Raw genomic sequence first — 20,084 nt, forward strand, 5'->3', positions numbered from 1 at the left:
ATTTGAGAGACGAAACTTTCTATGGTAATTCATACTTCGGCCTGGGCCGGAATGTTTGTGCATACGCGAGCGTCGCATTCTATTACTGAATTACGTTCGAGTAAGAAAATGGAGCAGTGCGGTGGGTGCGGTTCACTTGGTTACGTGGTGTAACACCACCACTTCACAGTGACCGACCAACTCGGTCGCTTTAGCCTGCATATCCCCGGTAGCTACCCGAGCGCTACCCTCCGGTATAAAAAAAAGCGATGAAAGTGTGCTTGGACTATTAATTATTGGCAGCTTTACCTTTGCCGCGCCATTAAGTCGATGATTTTACTGCACGTGATTAAACTTCCCTCTTCCCCCCTTCCTCCCCAGCCTCCTCGCTTACTCACCCCATCTCGTACGATTTCCTGATTTCAAAGACCCGTCCTGACCCCGTTCGATCAGCGACGCGCGATTCGTGAAACGTCGTGACGAGACTTTGCAATTATTGCCGCAGCGGAAAAATATTTGCCGACCGTGGAAATTCGGAGAGCTTCGCTTCCCTGTGGGCAACCCGGGTCGTTTATATCCGGAACGAAATTTCACTCTTCAATTTCTTTCCAATATTTATTTTTTCCCATTAATGTTCCGGACATTTGACGTTCCAACGATTATACAGGGCGTCTGTTTCATCTCGATACATTTCATCCACGAAGAAAAATGACTGTGTTAACACCTCGTTGAATTTGTCTAAAGACACGCTATCACATTATGCAGACAGACGCATTCTATTATCACTAAAGTATCAAAAAATATTGACTTGTTCAAACAATTTATTCATAGCATCATTTCATTAAAAGATATTTCACTCAATTGAGATAAAACAGACAGTCTGTATATTAAAATACAGACTTCAATACGTATTCCAGAATATTTTTTAAACCTGGAACAGTAAACAAATTAGTCGTGATTACACGCGACCCAGGATACCCGCGGATTGTGCAAAAAAAGATGCTTGTCCACAGAAGGCTAAACCTCCGTTAATTTCAATCGGTCGCTGGATTTCGAATCGCTAGATATTGTCGCTAGATAAAGCGAAATATCAGAAATATATCGGATACAAACGAGACAACTAGCCATGAATAACATAGGTATAACAATAAGCGGATTTTCGCGGATCTTCGCGACTGTTCACATTCATCCGCGGCTATTCGCATTTGATCGTTAAAATTCGAGCGCATGTGCGAATGAACGCATGTTGCTGGGATGCATTGATTCCGCGATGACGCTGGGTCATTTTCACCCGTCCGCTGTGAACAGTTGATTTTTACAGAGAAATATTACTTGGACAGAAAATATTTGAAAACAATAATATTTCATGGGAACAGAAAGCAACCAAATTCCTACGACAGTGTGCACGTCCAGTTCGTACTACCCAGTATATTTTAGTATATTTTAATTTATTCTAGTGCATTCGAATACATTTTAGTATTTTCTAGTATATTCCAATATTTTTCAGTATCTTGTATATTCCAGTATATTTGAATACATATATCCCAGTATATTTGAATATATTCTGGTATATCTTAATATATTCTACTATATTTGAATATATATTCTAGTATATTCTAGTACATTCGATTATATTCTAGTATTTTCTAATACAGGGTGAGTCACCTAACTTTGCCACCCCAAATGATTTTGTTGTTTTTAAAGATACGTCAAATGTCTGAAGGACAAAGTTGAATGGTAAAATGAGCCCCATACTATACCAAAAAAATGTTTGTTTTTATGTAATTTTTTTAGAACTTGAGGGTCACCTTCATATTTTTAAATAGAATGAGGTATTTTTTAATACACCAGTCGATACAGCTGGGCATTCGATATAAAAAAATAGTAACCTATGTATGTCGAAAAGTTAGTAGGTCAGGAGATATTTCAATTTAAATAATTCTAAAACACCATTACTGTCGTGTGTATTAATTAGCGTTTATTTACTAGTGTAACGTCTTAGTACGACAGTAATGGTGTTTTAGAATTATTTAAATTGAAATATCTCCTGAACTACAAACTTTTTGACATACATAGGTTACTAGTTTTTCATAACGAATGTCCAGCTGCATCGATTGGTGTATTAAAAAATACCTCATTCCATTTAAAAAAATGAAGGTGACCTTCATTTCTCTAAAAAAATTACATAAAAACAAAAATTTCTTTGGTATCGTATAGGCCCCCCATTTTACCATTTAACTTTGTCCTTCAGACATTAGACGTATCTTTAAAAATAACAAAGATATTTGAGGTGGCAACGTTAGGTGACTCTCACCCTGTACATATATACTAGTATATTTGAATATGTATATTCTATTATATTTTAGTGCATTTGAGTCTATTCAAGTATATTCTAGTATGTTCTATTATATTATAGTTATAATAATTACATTATATTAAATAATTATATTATAGATATAAGGAAATATTTATATTATAGTACATTCGAATACGTTCTAGTGTGTTGTAGTATATTCTAATATATTCTAGTGTATTCTAGTATATTCTAGCGAAAACATTCCTTATCTTTCTCGAAGGTCAACGAGGATGGGGGGGGGGTGAAATAAAGGTAGCAGTTATACAAAACAATTTCACGAGCAAGTTTGTAAAAATCAAGCTGACCAGAAATCAATAAATTGTGTCTGTTAACGAGCACTATACCCCATCGATAACCGCCGCTCCTGCCCGCCTTTATTGCATACTTATTAACGCGGAAAGTGAAAACGAACCTAAGCGCACCGTTATGAATACTAATTTCGCGGATCCACAGGTCACGGGGATATAACCCGCGGGATTGTAATCGAGCGGATTACACAGTCGATAAAGCGGGAACTTGAAAGAGTTCGAAGCAGACAGCGACCATTAAAAAGCGAAAGAGGAAGACGGGATGGGGACGAGGGGAAAACAAGAGGCAGAATCGCGCGACGAATTATGGGATAACGCGTGTTGCACGAAATCCATTAAAGCGGAACGAGAAATCGATAGGGGTGGCATAAGGGAACGCGTGCCGCGAAAGACACTCTGTGATCCCGAAAACCCGCCCAGAAGACGAGAGCGGAAAACGCGAGAACGGCTAAAAATTATCGCAAATTCCGTGGAGGCGCACTGTGGCAGCTGGACCAAGCCGCGAGCCACGAATCGATCTCTTTCCTAGCCGCACTCCTCGCCCCCACATGCCAGCCTGCGTCCATCCTCTTGGCAGTTGTTGGCTCAATTTTTATTCCGCGGGTTACCAGCCGGTAACCTGATTAAACGCTCCATATAATTTAACAGCGGTCGCCGCCCGACCCCGCGGAATAACTTCTCTCTCAACTGAGCGTTAAAATGCAGGAATGCAACTTGACAAACATCCGAGATACGGCTTCATAAACTCGCACCGACTTTATCTCCATCAAACCACGATTCGTGTCGTCGCATCGTCGCTGACAACCGGAAATTCCATACGGCGATAATAAACGCCGGATAATTGGACAACAACTGACTTCATTATCGTCTTTACTCCTCACAATCAGCCAGGTGTCACTTTCAAAATCTGCTCAAAGGTAATGATTTTATTAGACATTTCTGATACTTGCTAGCTGGAGGTTTTCTAAAAATGAATATTCCAAATTCGGAATCGTATGTTCAATAAGGTTGCTATAAAATTTTGTACTAGAGTTCTAATATGTTTTCTATTATTGTTCACTGGAGCCACTTCCAAAATGTATTCAAAAGTCACGATTTTATTAGACATTCCTGACACTTGCTAGCTCTGGAGGTTTTCTAAAAATAAATATTCCAAATTCGGAATCGTATGTTCAATAAGGTTGCTACAAAATTTTTTACTGGAGTTCGTCAACAATCGTATATTAATTTTCTACTTTGTTCCTGACGACTTCTTGGACTCCTGGCCGGTCCACTCATAATTTCCAGTATTCGATAGAGTGCTGATATTTTGTATGCGAATGTTATCACCGGACCGAAAATATTATTCGCTCGCAGTATTGTGTGTGTATATATAATACATATACATATACAGTGCAATGAGAGATACGGCGTAAACCTTATGGATTGCCGCGAGTAAGATTTCATTCCACGCAAGATAAAACAGATCATTTATCACTAGACTGTAGAGCTTTATGGGAGCACACATTTTATAGAGCAATTCACGGAGACACTAAAGTATACTCTCTGAATGCTTCCAGTACATTAAGGGAAGATGAAGTTATACGAACTATCATTGAGTTTTATGAATTTTTTTTTCTAAGTTTACTTCTCCGGCTAACAGATCGGCAGATTTTTATTTCAATTTGTTGAGAGGCTTTTGATGAGTGTAATCAATTTGCAGGTAGGCCTCGTTTCGATAGAATAGGGCATAATAATCTATATCCGCTCGACGATTGCAGTTATCGTTATTAATCATTAGCCTGATTGAACAATTTCGAAGCGGATTCGCACGTGGGACGAAGAACCGCGAAAAGCGTGACAACCGGAGTGGGAAATCGAAATACGACAGAGCAGAGACAAACATTAATTCAAATGTAAATTTCGTGCCCGCATATAATGGTGGATGGATCATAAATTTGAATAATATCAATATATCCGTCCCGGCCACTAAATCACGTTCCTGTCAAGTCTAGGCGAGACGATTGACTGACGACGATCCACCCAAACCCCCAAACCCCCGCTCCTAACGACGTTTCTTTCGCAAACGTTTCGCGTTTTATGCGACACGCCCGCCGCGCGAAAAACTTGCATTTTTATTAGGGCGAAATGGCTCGGAGCCTGTTTCCGCCACGCTAAAATGGATGGCGGAGGAAACGCGGTTGCAAATTATCCGCCTTTAAAGTTTCAACGAAACAAAGAAATCATCAGAGTGTACAAAGGAGCGCGGGATTATTCTTGATACTTCCCGATGATCGTCTGACGTGTCCGGTCATTACCAACCTATTCTACTTCCTGCGTACACTAAAGCCGACAGAATCTCTGTTCTTGAGAAAATTGAGTTTAAAGCCTCAAACGAAAAACATTTATTCTGTACTTTCGATTTATTTTCTAGTGTAAAATCATCCCCATGGTTGTGCCATTAATACATAAATCTTAAAATATACACAACATATTGTTAGGCAGTTCTGGTCGACTATTCATGCCTTTGTAACAAAAACCGTATGCAACATTGAAAAATATTTATTCTTCACATGATGATAGACAATATTGCATAACGTCGCCATTTTTCAATTAGAAATACCAAAAAATATTAAAGTGCATTCAAGGTGTAGCTAACTATCACCTAAACAAATATTTTCACATTTTACTAATAACTTTTAAACTTATATGGCGTACCCCTTAATGAGAAGCATACGCGTATTAAAGAAAGGAAGAAATTTAGACGCAGAAAATTTTGCATGAAGAGATCCGGAATCTAGTAATTACCGGGACATTTTTCAAATATTTCTTAACACGGGTACGAAGGAAACACATGCTTTGAAATGTTTTTGTTAAACACCAACGTAGAAATCATTAGAGAGCAAACAAATCGGGCGACAGTTTTGTATCCCGCGCGACCCGGAGAATTTATAGAATTCTGTCGAGGCAGTGGGACAAACGAAACGCTCGAAGCCATGATCAATTTGCATTTATCCGTCGCGCAAATAAGCAGAAATCCGATTACAGTTGGTATCAGGCTCGACAAGGCGCAGATGCATTGCAGAATTTCCTTTCGTCGACTCGTAACAAGGGAAAAATTCGTCGCCGGAGTCCGAATCGATAGTTTCAGTTCGGAAAACGACAGATTTGCGTCGTCGAGCACGGGTGTTCAACGCTGGGTCGCAGCAACGCGTGAATTTTCCAACAAATAAACGCCCCTGTAATATCAGAATTCGAAACACTGTTCACGGATCAACAGGGGATCAACGCACAACGCCGGTAACAAAAGCTGGTTAATTATGTAGGAATCAACATTTCGCGGCATACCATTCGATTCCGAATTCGAGGAACGGTTCGTGGTAAAACGCTAAGCGATGATGAAAAATTCTATTTCACGAAGTTCGAGCCGAAGCGAATGCGAATTTTCCTAATTTATTTCAAGTATGCCATCGCTTATGCATGCGCACGTGCGTTTCATCATTTCCAGTCCTACAGCGTGACAACCTCGGCATTCAACACTGTCATTATCGTTAGTTCGTTACAAAGAAGAAATCCATTCAATACAAGAAGATTGATGATGATCAAATACTAGCTTTTTCAATTATGTTTATTTCTAATGTCATAATTATATTGTAGGTAGAAAGGATGATCAGCGATTTCGTAAAAGATGATTGCATAAGTTCGTGACAGATTTGAAAATAGAATTCGACGGTTAAATTTTAAATAATACAACTTTATTAATCAATTATACATATAGTCACCGTTCTTTTCTAATTGTATAAAATTTAACCATTCTTCAATTTTCATTTAACCAATCGTTAACCAAATCTTTAAAATTTAACCATTGATTTTTATTTTCAAATCGGGCACGAACTTATGCAATCATCTAATATTTTACAATTATTGAGGTTGTAAAGATATTTTTCTGAACAATTGCTATATATATATCTATTTACTCACACGTTATTTATGAAAAGTAAGTCTTGTTATTTGTAAAAGCCAATAAAATCTAGTTACATTTAGTGCTCGGCAATTTCAGTGGTCAAAAGTAGTTAGTAAAGCGATTTTACAGTATAGTCGGTAACACCACGTGAGAAATTGAGTCAAGAATATGAAATAAAATTTTCTATACGGTGCTCCGTTTTTAAGGTAATCCAGTATAAAAGTTCGGAACGTACTCGTACTACTGAGTACGTAGCGATGTGTCTGTTCATGGCTTACCATTTCTACTTCGTCTACATGCCGAAGCACGCGCGCGCCCGGCAAATTTTGAAACTCGATTTTGTCAAAAACGGAACTCCATATGAACACGAATTTTATTCAACACTTTTCACATATTTTTTTCATGTCGAACCATACCCCCGAGAGTCCACCGTGCACATAAGAAAAACGTTTTAGTACGTGTCCCGCACAGAATGTCTAAAAAAACTGTTCTCCTTTATCAAAGGAGATACAGAAGTGTTAAACGGTGTTGATACAGGTTCTAGAATCAGAGAGAAGTTCGCAAAGGATTATAGGTTGAAGGCGAGACAACGATTTCACTCGAAATTTCAGGTTGTTCGACCCTTCCGCGAGTTCGAAACAATGAAGTATCGATTAAGAATACCGCGGGAGAACCGGGAAATCGTAGCTAGAGGAAAAGTAATACGGGAGAAAGATAGATGGAGGACGGGGATCGAAGGAGGAAGGAAGAGAGAGAGCGGGAGAGCGAGCGAGAGATCAGAGGACTACGCCCAGAACTACGGCACCCCTTGAAAGCACTCCGACGTTTTCGCGCGATTCTATAGGAGCTTTCGGATGGACTTTCCCGATAAAAGTTCGGAGGAAAGAAGCAATATATTCGTCACTTCGAGCATACACACGGTCCCGCTAAGAAAAACCATTTTTGCCGGATGTGTTCGTTCCGCGAAATTCGCCCCGCGGGTCGCTCGTTAATTTCTCGGTGCTACGATATTCCGCCGGCGAATTTGAATGCATGCATTTATAACGCGATTCGCCGCGAAAACATTTACGACTCGTTCGAAAGAGGGAAAATCGAGAATGAAAATAACGATTGAATGTTTGATCGTTCGACGGAACGGGTTTCCCGTGTGCGAGAGGTAAATATTAACGGGTAATTTGTACGTCGATTATTAATTAGAGAGAGAGAGAACAAGAGGGGTCGAGCATGCGAAGCGAATGGTGTTTCCTTTTTATCTTTTTTTTTTTTTTGTTCCTTAAGTCGGAACGAGGCTGCCGAAACTTACTTTGGTCCAAGGCACAAAGTTCCGAAAGCTTTTAAGATTCACGTTACAAAAGCGATCGCGCGCCCAACCATCGGTAGCAAGAAAACTGTGAAAGCGAGACCCTCGAAAGAGAACGAAGAATGCGATTATTTGTCTGTCAAACGGGAAAAGTTGTGTTTCAAAGTTCTTCCTCGTCGAAAGCCGAGGAATGGGCGGCACGAGGGAGGGAAGCAGTGCAACGGGGGGAAAACTAAGGATGGGAAAGGGAGAAAGAGAAAGAGACAGGGGGGAGGGAGAGTTGGAAAGAGAGAGAAAAGAGAAAGAGGAGAATTTAATTACACGCTTTTGTTTCCCCCCGGAGAGACGGAACGCGTAACGACGACAACGCCCTTAAAATTATTCACTATGATGAACTAATTAAATTAATTTACGCACGCGTCCAGAACATTATCCCTCGTGGAACTATCACAAACGTTTAACTGCGACAGCACCGTTATTTGTACGAACGAACCCGTAACACCTCCGGCACTCATTGGTAAACAATAATTAACGTGCGACGATAATTGTAGAATGCGACTACAAATAGCGATCGCGCAAGGTATAACGCGATTCGAAATCCGAGTAGCAAAGGCGACACGCAGTGTGCCACACAAGAGCGACGTACACAAGAGAAACCAATACCGTTTGTGAAACGAAACTGTTTCCTTGCAACAATAGTGGGCTGCTTCATCCCGGCAGCTGTATACATGTTATACATGCCTTGGGAACAGCGCATAAACACATGAAACATATGCTACCGTATGGTTAATCGGTAAGCAACATTGGATTTTGCAACCGCGAAACCGGTGTTTTGTACCGTGTTCGTGGTTCGAGACTTGAAGGTGTAATTTTATCGGGCTCGCTGGTCACTCAAATAGAGGAGCTGAAAGTTTAGTTCGCCAAGGAGCAGTGTGTTTTAATATTCGTGAACATGTCGTTCCAGTAGGCCATTATCTAGCCGCAGTTTCAGGCTTCTCGGGAATTTATTAAGCCCCGGTGAGTCGAAGGGAGGAGCCTCGGTAGCGAGGAGGGTTGGCCCGGACCTACCACTACTCTAACAAGTTCTGGTGGATACGGGGAAAGAATAGATCCATAGAAAAGCGAGGTAAATGGAGGAGGGTAAAAATGGACTCACGTTGCTTTGCCGGCGGGTGGGCACATTGCCCGCGGGCGTCGATGAGAAGTAACGGTGAAGGACGAGCTACCGTATCCCAGGCGTCCTGTGAAGCGAGCACGAGGACTCGGTGCGCCGTGCCGATTTACCCGCAGCAGTCCCCAGTCCTCGTCGCGTGTACGTGGCGCGCCCGCACATATCCCCCACGTAACCGACGTCGTCGTGGTCGTAGCGGCTGCCACCGTGACCGTCGTCGCGTCTAAGATAGTCGTGGTGGTGGTGGTCGTGAAAGGTCGCGGGTCAGAACCGGACACGCGACCGTCGCGGTCGTCGCCGTGGTCGTTGGCCAGCAGCAGTCACCGATATATAGAGAGCGAGACGCGAGATTGCGAGACTGCGAGACAAGAGACGCGAGACGCGCGCGCGGATAGGGTACACCCGGCCCTCGTAGTTAGCCGACAGTCGACCGCACTGCGGGTACGCGGCTATCGAAACGAGCGACCGACCAACCAACCAACCGGCCGGCCGGCAGTAGTAGCAGACATAACCCGTGGACACGTTGAATAGAGATATCGGTATAGACGCCGCACCAAAACACCAACACCTAACCCACCTGACACACCACTACCGACGACAGATACCAATGATAACGATAATAGCCCCCGAGAAGAGATCCGGACGGCACAACAACAACAGCACTGCTTCTAACGACGGGAGTAGTAACAAACGACGAGAAGATGAGCACCGGGGGCGAGCGAGAGCGACCGCTTGCTGCCACCGCCTTGCTACCAGGCGCTCGATGACGGCCCGAGACCGTGCGAGCGAGAAACCGTGGCGTCGCCGATTGCAACAACAACTACTACCGGCAGTAGCGTCAGCGTATCCAAGATCGTCGACAACAACAAGCTGATTCCGAGATTCTTTCCGTTCCTCGGTCGGCTGGCGATAATCATCTTGGTCGCTTTCGGCGCGACTGACTTTTCCCTCAGGACTACTGATACTGCTGGTGCGATCGCAGTCGTGGTCGTCGTCCTCGTGCTTTTGCTCGTTGTCGTGGTCAGCGCTGTCGAGATCGTCGTCCTGATCATGCTCGAGCTCGTACGCAACCCGGTCGTTGTTCCGTTCGACGACGCGTTCGTCATGGCTTTCCGACAGAAATCCAGCACCGTAATCCAACTTGCCATAACCGGCGGGATGATTCTCCAGCGGCTCCTGGCAGCCGCCAGCTCGACGACTGCGGACTTCTACCACCTCCTTCTCTTCCGCCTTCGCCTCCTCCTCCTCCTTCTCCCCGTGTCCCTTCGACGCGGCGAACTTCCACCTCAGGATGCGACGCAAGAGCCGCGTACCCGGCAGGATCCACCGGACCCACGGCAACGAGCGTCGCGACAAGAATGTCGGCTACGGTCACCCTGATCCTCCTTCTCTTATTCCTGACAATGCTGCGGCTCTTCCTGCTGCTGCTAGTGCACGTATGCCGCCGCGTTTTCCTTCGCTCCGACGTACCTAGCCAGTTAGCCGGACTCGAATTACTCGGTGACGATGATGCGGCTGCACGCGCGGCAACCCGCATAAGCGGCAGCCGCCTCTTCCACGAGGCTGTCAACGATCATTCACCGCTCGGAGCACCCACCACTACACCACTACTACCACCACCACTACCATCACTGTCGGCCACCGCCACCCTGAAGCCACGCTGACCTCCTACTAACTTTCGTCTCCTCGACACACCTTTCTCTTCTACCTCCCTCTCCCTCGCCCTCTACCTCTGCCGCTGCCTTTTGCTCTTCCACTTCCTCTTCCTCTTCCTCTCCCCCTCCCTCTCCCTCTCACGTCCAGCTTTTCTGTCCGTTCCTCTACAATATGTACATACATACGTGCACTGCTCACCGGTCTAGCCGACCAAACGAAACGCCGTCGTTTCAGTCGCGCAGACCGTTTCGATCAGCCTCGGACACCACTTCGCCTCTCTCATGATTGCGGCAGACTCGCTGCTACTGCGTGAGCTCTCGCGGAACCTTCCACTATGGAAATTCCTTCCCTCGGCCGCGAAACGAACACCCGGACCACACCGTTGCTGCCGCAGTTTTCCGCGCGACCACCACGCACAGGTCGTCACGCACACTAGGTTACATCTGGAAGAACCAGTCGAATGCTCTCTCCGCGCATCCGTTTCTTCCGTTCCCGTTCTCGTTCTCGTTCCCGTTCCCGTTCGGACCCGCGGATACGCTCGCGAACCCGGACCGTGTTCCCGTTCCCGATTCTCCGTTCCCGTTCCCACGAACGAAGGAACGGGGTTGCTCGCGTGTGCCTGGTGACGGGGGCAAGGAGAGCGTGTCGCAACGATGTTAAGCGCGTGTCGATCAGTCCAGTCACTCGGTCATTCGCTCACTCGTCGACGCGATGCGCGCGTTCTCCCGATCCTTGCACCGCTGCGGGATCTGCACCAGGGAGTCGTGTCGGTGCAGGCAGGCACTCCCAGGACGTGTCTCTCTCTCTCTGGCAATGTTCCGACCGAGCAACCCACCTTAGCACTGACGCTCTGCCCGTTCCAAGGGGGGGTGCAGGAGGGAGAGGGGTGTTGTGGCGAGCCGTATCACTCCCTCTCTTGCTCGCTCGCGCTCGTTCACCCTCCGCGTTCTTCCCTGTCTGCCTATGACCGTGCTCGATGCCTTTTCTCCGTCGCACCTTCACCGCCTCCCTCGCTATAGTTTCTACGCTCGGAAACTCTCTCCGGTTAGAGCCCCACCGCACAAGCCACCCTGCGCCCCGGGAGCCAATACCAACCCATGTGGAAGCCCCGACGCGAGACGCTGGCGATGACTTGCGAAGTCGACCGAACGTAGCCGAGCCACCGCGCCACCGCCACCTCCACCCCTGCGCGTAACCACCACGCCACTCTCTTTCTCTCTCTCTCTCTCCCTCTATCTCTCTCTTGCTTATCTCTTCCTCACCCCTCTTTCCCTCCCACACTCTCCCGCTTTTGCACTCGAGCCGCTCGCCCTCGCCCGCGCCCTCGTGCTCCCGATCGCGTTCACCGATGGTACCCCCACCATTCAGGTGCCGCCCCTGAAAGCTCGCGAAGCCCGCAAAACACGACGCACGGCCATGTGGCAGCACCGACAGGACCGGCGACGAGCACCACCGACGACCCTCGAGCTTGCACGAATCGCTGCCAAGAGAACGCGAGACCATGTGCAAACCTCGAGGCGGCGACGCGCCGACAGGATCGTATCCCCTCGACCTTTCCCTTCTACGAATCATCCCCTTGATCTCATCCTCGATCCCTAGACCGACAATCAACGATTGCTATCATTTTCTTCCAAAATTCCGCGATTCTAAACTCTGCACTAACCCATTTTACCAAAACCTACTCCTAACGATGCCGAAACAGACTCATACTTGTAAAAAAGCGACTTACTATCTCGACCAAAATCTCTGGGAATCATTGAAGCTTGCAAACGAGATATTCTACGTCCAGAGAAGTGAACGAGTCGGAATTTCTTTTTTCCAATTTTCTGCAGGCCACGTTGGCGCACCTGAAACACGGCACTGCACACGACGCCCGCCGAGAATCGACGAGCCGCCCTATCTGTCTCTCCCTGTTCCGCGCGCGCTCTTTCTCTTTGCCTCCCTCTCTCGCAGCACACCATGCTTTCTATTCCACTTGCGTGGATGTATGTGTGTGTTCAGCATCTCGCCTACCCTCTATCCTTCCTCGTTGCTGTTTCTCTCCACGAGGTATCCCAGTCGATACTGACACAGACGGTACGAGATCGACTCGTCAGAGGGTGCTGAACGGAGTGCAGAGCCAGCCAAGGGGACGAATAAGGTAAAGTAAAGGGTGGTTGGCACAGCTGCGAAAAAAAGAGGGCTGCACTCCTGCGTTACGCTCTTATCCCGTTTCTCCCACTCTCCCTCTCATTCTCCCTCTCTCCCCCCGTTGAAATTGCACAATAGAAACGACGCCTTATCCGATGCGGACATATCGAACACTGCCCTCCGCAGCATCCCTTTTCGCGCTGTACTTTTCTCTCTTGCTGTTGCTGCTCGCAGGTCTTCCGTCCCTGGCGAGCTCGCAATTGTTTGCTTCAACGAGACGAGGAGAGGATTTTCAAAATCTTTCGAAGAACAGAGCCATTTAACACCTTCCACTGCAACATCGAGTCAGGCTCCCGATGCAAGTGTCGTGACAAAATTCTATTTGCGTCCAGTAGATATGAAGTTTCTTATTCGTCTAGGAAATAACGAACGACAAAGAAATTTGAAGAACTTAAGGAACTTCTAATAAGAAGATTTAATGATTCAGATCTGTCATGAACGGGTGTCATCGATCATCCTAAAGTAAAGAAAATGAATCTCGTGTTCCTGATCCAAGAGAAACGGCATCACTAGTCTCAGTCAGGTTAATCCGAGAAAGGTATGCCCCTCTGCCACTGCGACGAGAGTCAGGAGCCAGTGGCGTTACAGTGCAACTCCATCAGCCAGTATAATTCATTCATTTAAAGCTTCTTTGAGGCAGCGAACAAAAATAACGCGTCTCTCGTAACAGTGCAACCTTGGCGCGGCATGGATTTGCGGAGCTTTACGAACACGAGAGCAAAATAATGAAACACTGGCCTGCAACTTCCGTCGGATTAACGACTGTCGGACGCATAAAGTTTCCGCTCTCCGCGAGAAAAAAAAAAGAGCCACAGTGCTTTGAATTATAGAATCGCGCTTTACAGAGCGACGTTAACCAGCGTTCGCGGGGGCTCCGAACGGGGAAAAGGAAGATACGTATCGACGGGCACCGGGTGTAACTTGTTGAGCAAACGTCCAGAACGCGACCGGGAGCCATACCACGCGCGTATTGACCGAGATTTGTGTAAACTGGAACTCGGAAGATCGGAGGCTCGCGCGTTTCGTTCGTCGAACGATAAGAAACTCCGTTTTCCGACGCGACGCGGTTCTTGGGGAGCGTGGGTCCAGGCCGGGATCGACGACAAGACAAACGGTCTGTGGACTGTGTGCCGCTCGCTGCGAAATAGGAAGGGTAAACATGGAACGAGAGAATACAGACGGGAGAAATATTTGAAGAGGTTTCGAGCGGATACGAAACGGATCCATAGCTACCATACGAATCGGCAAGTATTCTATATCGCAATCGTGTGGCGATCGGTTCCCGATACGCCTCAAAGTTCCCGGGGAAATATTCGCAGTAATCGTCGACCGCAACGGGTATAGCCGGGTTAATCGGAGCAAAACGGGTCAAATCGAGGAAAATATGTGACAAGCGCGTGCACGTAAATGCTAGCAGGTACGCGGCACGACCTCAGATATGCGATAGTCCGTTGCTCCCCCGGCCTGATGGGGTATGTGTAAGGTATTTCCGGGTGCGCCGCCACTGCCTACGATCTACAGGGATTCTCCAAAATAAACGGGTATGCGTGAAGTTCTTGTTTCGGGCAGCGCAGACGCCGGAATTCCTCGAGCCTCGAGGGTTGCCGCGCTCTGCATTGCCTTTGGACGACGCGAACACGCCCTGCTCGAACCTCCGGCCTAGGCTCTAGCCTCCTGTGTACACCGTACACGGCGAAAGTACAGCGGAATTCGAAACTGTTCGCGTATTCGACAGGCATCCACGCGCGCGTCGTCTGCCTGCTCGCGCCCGCTAAGCCCGACGATGAATATTACCGATGCGCATATCGTGATATCAATAATTCATGCCCCGGTGAGACGATCGCTGACCGAATGCCATTTGCGTTTGCAACCCATAAATTGATTCGTTGTATTTGAAGGTGTCAGCCCGTAATACGTACAGTCCTCCTCTAATTACGCCGTTAATTTCGACGACCTGATCTAGACACGAAGAATCTGTTCCCGGCAGAGAGAGAGAGAGAGAGAGAGAGAGAGAGAGAGTCCCAGCCTGCACACGCCGAATCGGAATTTGAATTTTGAGTGACCATCCCCTCCCCCGCACTGGTCCTCGATTAATTAACGCGGCGAACTTCGCGCGAATCCCGAGCGTCTCGGGCAAATATCGTTCCATTCCATTCGCGGCAGATGTTTAATTTCGTTCCTACCGCGGGAGATTAATAACAATTATTAATTATTCCGTAGATCAATTTTCGCTTTACACCATTATCTTGTTCATTATTATGTTGAAAAATTCATTTCCGACGCGCGGAAGGATCGCCATTGATCCCGACGGCATTTGATGGTTTAATTAATATTAACGGAATATTTGAATACTTCGCCACGGCAAGAAGTAATTAATTCTGTGGTTTCTGAGTTCTCGAAATGTTCTTCTTGTTTTTAATATATGAATTCCGCAGTCTAATTACGTGTTTATATTTAATTTAATTTGATCATGATGTAGTTGAAGTACATTGTAAATCACCTGACCACCAATTCGAGGTTGGACGGTCGTACACCGCCTGAAACTGACAAGTACAATGGAAAAACAGTGGTATAACCTACGGATGGTCGTACACAACGTAAGAAGATGAGCGTCAACTTCTCCGTGTGTCGTGACGTTGACAACGGAATTGGCAAACACCTCTACTGGAACATTTCCCAAAGGTGTTCTCGGCCCAAAGAAGGACAAACTGCACTCGAATATCGATGTTTTTGGATTCCTGGCAAACGGCGAAATATACATACGAAACAAATAGATATTAACCGATACCGACCGCCTGTTACTTTGAATGCGAAACCGATTTATTCAATATGCACGGGGCGCCTAGCGTTCACATAGAATATCTAGTACATTACAGGCTGATGAGGGCAGATGTTATCGGCAATAATATTGTCGAATTAGGATGGAGCTCCCGCGCATTAAATAAGAATTCGATATAATGTTAACGAACAATACTACGCAGTTTCGCTGGTGGCCCATTTACACAAATAAGTTCATTTTGAATATTGATTCCTCATTGTGGTCATTGCGGTACCAGCACAGCGCGACCGGATAATACAACCAAGGGTGTTTCCGAATTCGCCTCTCAGCATGGAGGCAGATGTATTAGTAATCGCTAATGAGCGCGCGAATACATTGTATCGCTCTCGCGGTTTTATTTTGTAACGTTTATAAGTTCGTAATGCACCCCCTATCGTTCCTCGAATGCCGATTAATTCAAGATCCGACGCAGATCGACCCTCCACTCCCGACGAAATTAATTAAAGCTCTTCGAAGCAATGTCGGCAATGAGAGAGCAAGAGACTCGCTTCACGGATTTAGTTAACGGATTACGAGATCGAAGAACAGCTGTCATTCTATTCACGAAAATACACCATTATGGAGCGAGGCGCTGAATATTGTATGAGATATTCAGATTAAAGACTGCTACTTAAAACGTAGTCGAACTCGATTCAGAAGCGGACGCGTTGTAAAGTTTGCGATCTGAAAAGTTAGTGATTTTTTTTTCTTGTGTATCGGTGTTCTTATTTTCGTTCGTTGCTTCGTACACGAACCTTTGAAGTCCTGTTTGATTTGTTTACGTGGAAGAGTGTATTTTCGAAATATTGATCCGGAACCGGTATTGACCGAGCAAGGACTAAGCGAGGAAAGTTTATTTATCCCTTTTCCGGCTTCCAGGAAAATTGACTTGTTTATTCTGTAGCCAGGAACGAATAATTTTCCGAAAGTCAAAGTACGGTTTCAACGATCTAAACAGACATTATTCATTCAGTAAAAGTTATTAACGCTTTCTCGAAATTCGTCCCCGAAAATGTAAATTTCCGTCGGCGTCTTTTCGCGAGTATTCAGATACTTATCAACGGCAATTGCATTGCTGCGCATCAGGTTGCGAATTTCAGGCGCTGGCGATGGCGCATCCCGCCATCTCGCATTCACGTAGTTGCTTAACACTATTTCCAACGCGGTGACGAGACTTCTCGGTTCTCTGGTCCCTCTGTAATGATGTTTCCTCGAGCTCGAATTCCCTCTTTTTCTCAACGTCTCGCGCTTTGTCTTTCGCCTATCACCCCGGTCCTGTGGGAAGGAGCATCTTGCTTTAACGTTACTGAAAGATCAGAACTCGGGCGAATGTTGTCGGTGCGACAGACGGGCCGAGACAACTCTCGTGGGAGCAGATACAGAGAGAGAGAGAGAGAGAGAGAGAGAAGCCTTCGGCTGCGGGCCATGTTAACTTTCGGCATGCGCGAGCGAGACGGAAGAGGTGCTGGGCAAAGATCGGTTCACGAGTTAGTCATTTTTCTTGTCGGTAAATCGTGCAGGGATCGAGACGGGGACTGTAGAAAGCGGAGAAGGACAACGCTTTTCAATAAACGAACCCGTAGATAGTCTATCGTAGTCGCCTGCGCTTATTCCGGAATCCGGTTGCGCGAAGATCCATCCAGTTTCCGCGATCCCGATGAAACCAACGTGTTCTATCCACGAAGAATGCAACACGTACGACAGTAAACCTCGAAATGACTGGTCGCGAAGACGTCTTCGAGAAAGCAACAAAACGACGGGTTTACTTCGACAGCACTGTACACGGCCACTACGTCGACACAAGAATGCGAGGTTTAAAACTGTTCTAAACTCCCCCTCGTGTCGCGATAAGGTTGATTCCAGAGATCTGCTTCGTCTCTCTCTCTCTCTCTCCCTCTCGAACAGAAAGCAGGTTCCTATGAGTCTTAAATCCTCAATATTTGTCTTTATTACACGGTTTCTGATAAACTGTAACTTCCCGGAAGATAGACGTACATTTTACCGAGGGCTGCAACAGCTATCCAATTTTAGCTAGCTTCTTCGCGAGCTCCATCGACTTTTCTTAACCAATAGAAGGGCAGCGAGGAGAGAAGAGACCGTTCTGCATACCAAAAGGTTGGGATGTTGAGAAACGGTTCAAACTTCGGCGAAGTGGATAAGTGCATTGTGAGTTACAGCAATGTGACTGACACAGTTTTGATCAACGAAAATTCACCAGAACCAGGTTCAGCCGACGCCGGTGTTAATCGACAACGGCGACCTAGCTCGTTTTTAATGGTAGATGAGACAAAATTCGCTGAAAGTAACACCACGCATCAGTATTTCTTCAATTGTTACGTTTTTAAAATATACTATGAAAACTAATATAAATATACGAGGGTGAGTAAAAAATGGTCCGCACTGTGATCGGAGAATTTGTTTTAATAGACTTTAACGCGAAACCTGTTTCCGCAGTTAAAAAATGTACTTTTTCACTGGCAAATTCTTACCAAAAATTAATTAACTAGCTGCTCGACTGATTCACAATAATACAAAAAGTTATCGATAAGTTAGGGGTATTAAGACCCGAACATATGTTACAAGATGGTCACGCTCGTAGGAGCGCGGAAACATCTTTCTCGTGGGAGTGTCGCGAATTCCGACGATGCCAGAAGAAGCCTGTAACGGCAATGCGAGTGGAAATTACAGGGGCAAACGTCGTTTCTTGAGCGCCGGGGCTAACAATTCCAGCGGCGGCGTCAGCAACTGGTACAAACTAACTTTCGCGGGTCGAGAGGGGTGGGCGGGGGGTAGGAGTGGAGAATTAAAAGTGTTATCGCGACGCTAACGCGGTCTACTGGATGTAGAATGATCAGCCGTGCATGAGGCGTGACGACGGTGCACCTTCTGAGCGGCGTTCGCTGCATGTATACACCGGGTGTCACGAAAGGGGTCGCCATAATTTACAGAGCGCGCGCAAACACTCGTTTGAACTCCGACACACATACACCTTGACCATTATCCCGGGTTTTAGAGGGCGACTCGGGAAGATAGAGCGAGGGAGGGAGAAAGAGCCACAAGGAAACGTGTTCGCGAAAGAGATGGGGCAAGTAACGAGAGTAGACGAAGGGAGAAGGGAGATACTTAGTGACGGTCGTGAGTTCGTACAGCGACAGGACGAATTTAACAACGAACTATTTATAATGGGATTTCGGCTTATCAGGTCGTGAGTTCTCCCCATGCAGCTGAGCGAGAGAACGAACAGCAAATTTCACGATGGCTGACTGCTCGATACGCGTAACCGTATTAATTATCCCTTCACCACAAAATCTAACAAGTTTTCGCTCGTCAGTTTTCTAAACTCACCTATCCTCGAAGTATCTTCATGCCTCCTTCCCTCGGGCCGTTCTTTACTCGCCTCTTATCAGCAACCACGATGACGACAGACACGGTCGATTCATTCCCGATCTAGTAACCGATATCCCATCTAGCTCCTCTCGCAGAAATTTCAAATGGGATTCCGAACTTCTCCGAGCTAGACCTCCGAAGCAGTTCATGGCATGTGAGAACTCTCAATGCATTAATTGCCTCAGGAGAGAAGTTGCTGATCGGATAGAGGCTAAACGGTATCGTGCTCTCGAAAGTATGGACATCATGCTAAAAACAATATTTCAATAAACAAAAATATTACAATGAGCATAGAACTCGTTTCCTTCTAGAAAACTCTAAAAATGGAAGACGGATCTAACGAATACAAATGTGAAAAAGATCAAACATCAGTTTCGACGTAATCCTGATTAAGGGACGAATCTTGACGAGTATTAACTTGGCAATCGGTACGTTTCGCTAGAACGACGCTCTAGAACCGCAAATTTCGGCATGGTTTGTCGGGCCAGGATCTTGGCGTTAACACTTCGAATAGCAAAGCAAGGGTTGGGGGAGAGGGGGTGTGTGGGACGAGCAAGAGCGTCGCAAAGAAGAGACCCGCAACGCATTTCAATGCACCCCGGTGCAGAACATATTCCTCGACAGATGCAGTCTGTACACGTGCAATACGGTGTTAGCGTGTGTCCGTGAGTAAGCTTATACAATAGGATCGCGAGCCGCTCGACTTCGCGGTCGTACATACACGCGGACGCACACCCTTTTCCAGGGAGAAGCTACTATTCCGCACTGGAAAGTGCCACCACGGCCTTCCTCCCGCAGGCATTTCGCGACTGAGAACCCCGGAAAAACAGTCACGTTTATCATCGAGAACTGCGGGCGCGCCTGGATAAACCTACCGGGGGATATAAGCACAAGACCGACATGTAAGGATAAAGTGGTCTAATGTACAAGACCCAGACCTAAACGATCCCATTCCGTTATCAAACACGCCGTGTGT

The 20,084-nt window shown here is 46.3% G+C and overlaps 1 protein-coding gene across 2 annotated transcripts in view; it reads right to left on the reverse strand.

The window, feature by feature from the left end:
- The window catches only part of Nachralpha1 (nicotinic acetylcholine receptor alpha1), a 214,094-nt gene that overhangs the window by 185,296 nt on the left and 8,714 nt on the right, over window positions 1–20,084 (reverse strand). Inside the window, exon 1 of one of the 2 annotated variants that reach the window (XM_076427712.1) lies at window positions 9,043–9,184. The exons of the other annotated variant lie outside the window; for it this stretch is intronic. The gene's annotated coding sequence lies outside the window, so the exon portion shown is untranslated. Of the gene's footprint in view, window positions 1–9,042; window positions 9,185–20,084 lie in introns of those variants that run through there. 2 annotated transcript variants of the gene reach the window in all.

Source organism: Lasioglossum baleicum, chromosome 7 (assembly GCF_051020765.1).
Source record: "Lasioglossum baleicum chromosome 7, iyLasBale1, whole genome shotgun sequence".
Lineage (NCBI taxonomy): Eukaryota > Metazoa > Arthropoda > Insecta > Hymenoptera > Halictidae > Lasioglossum > Lasioglossum baleicum.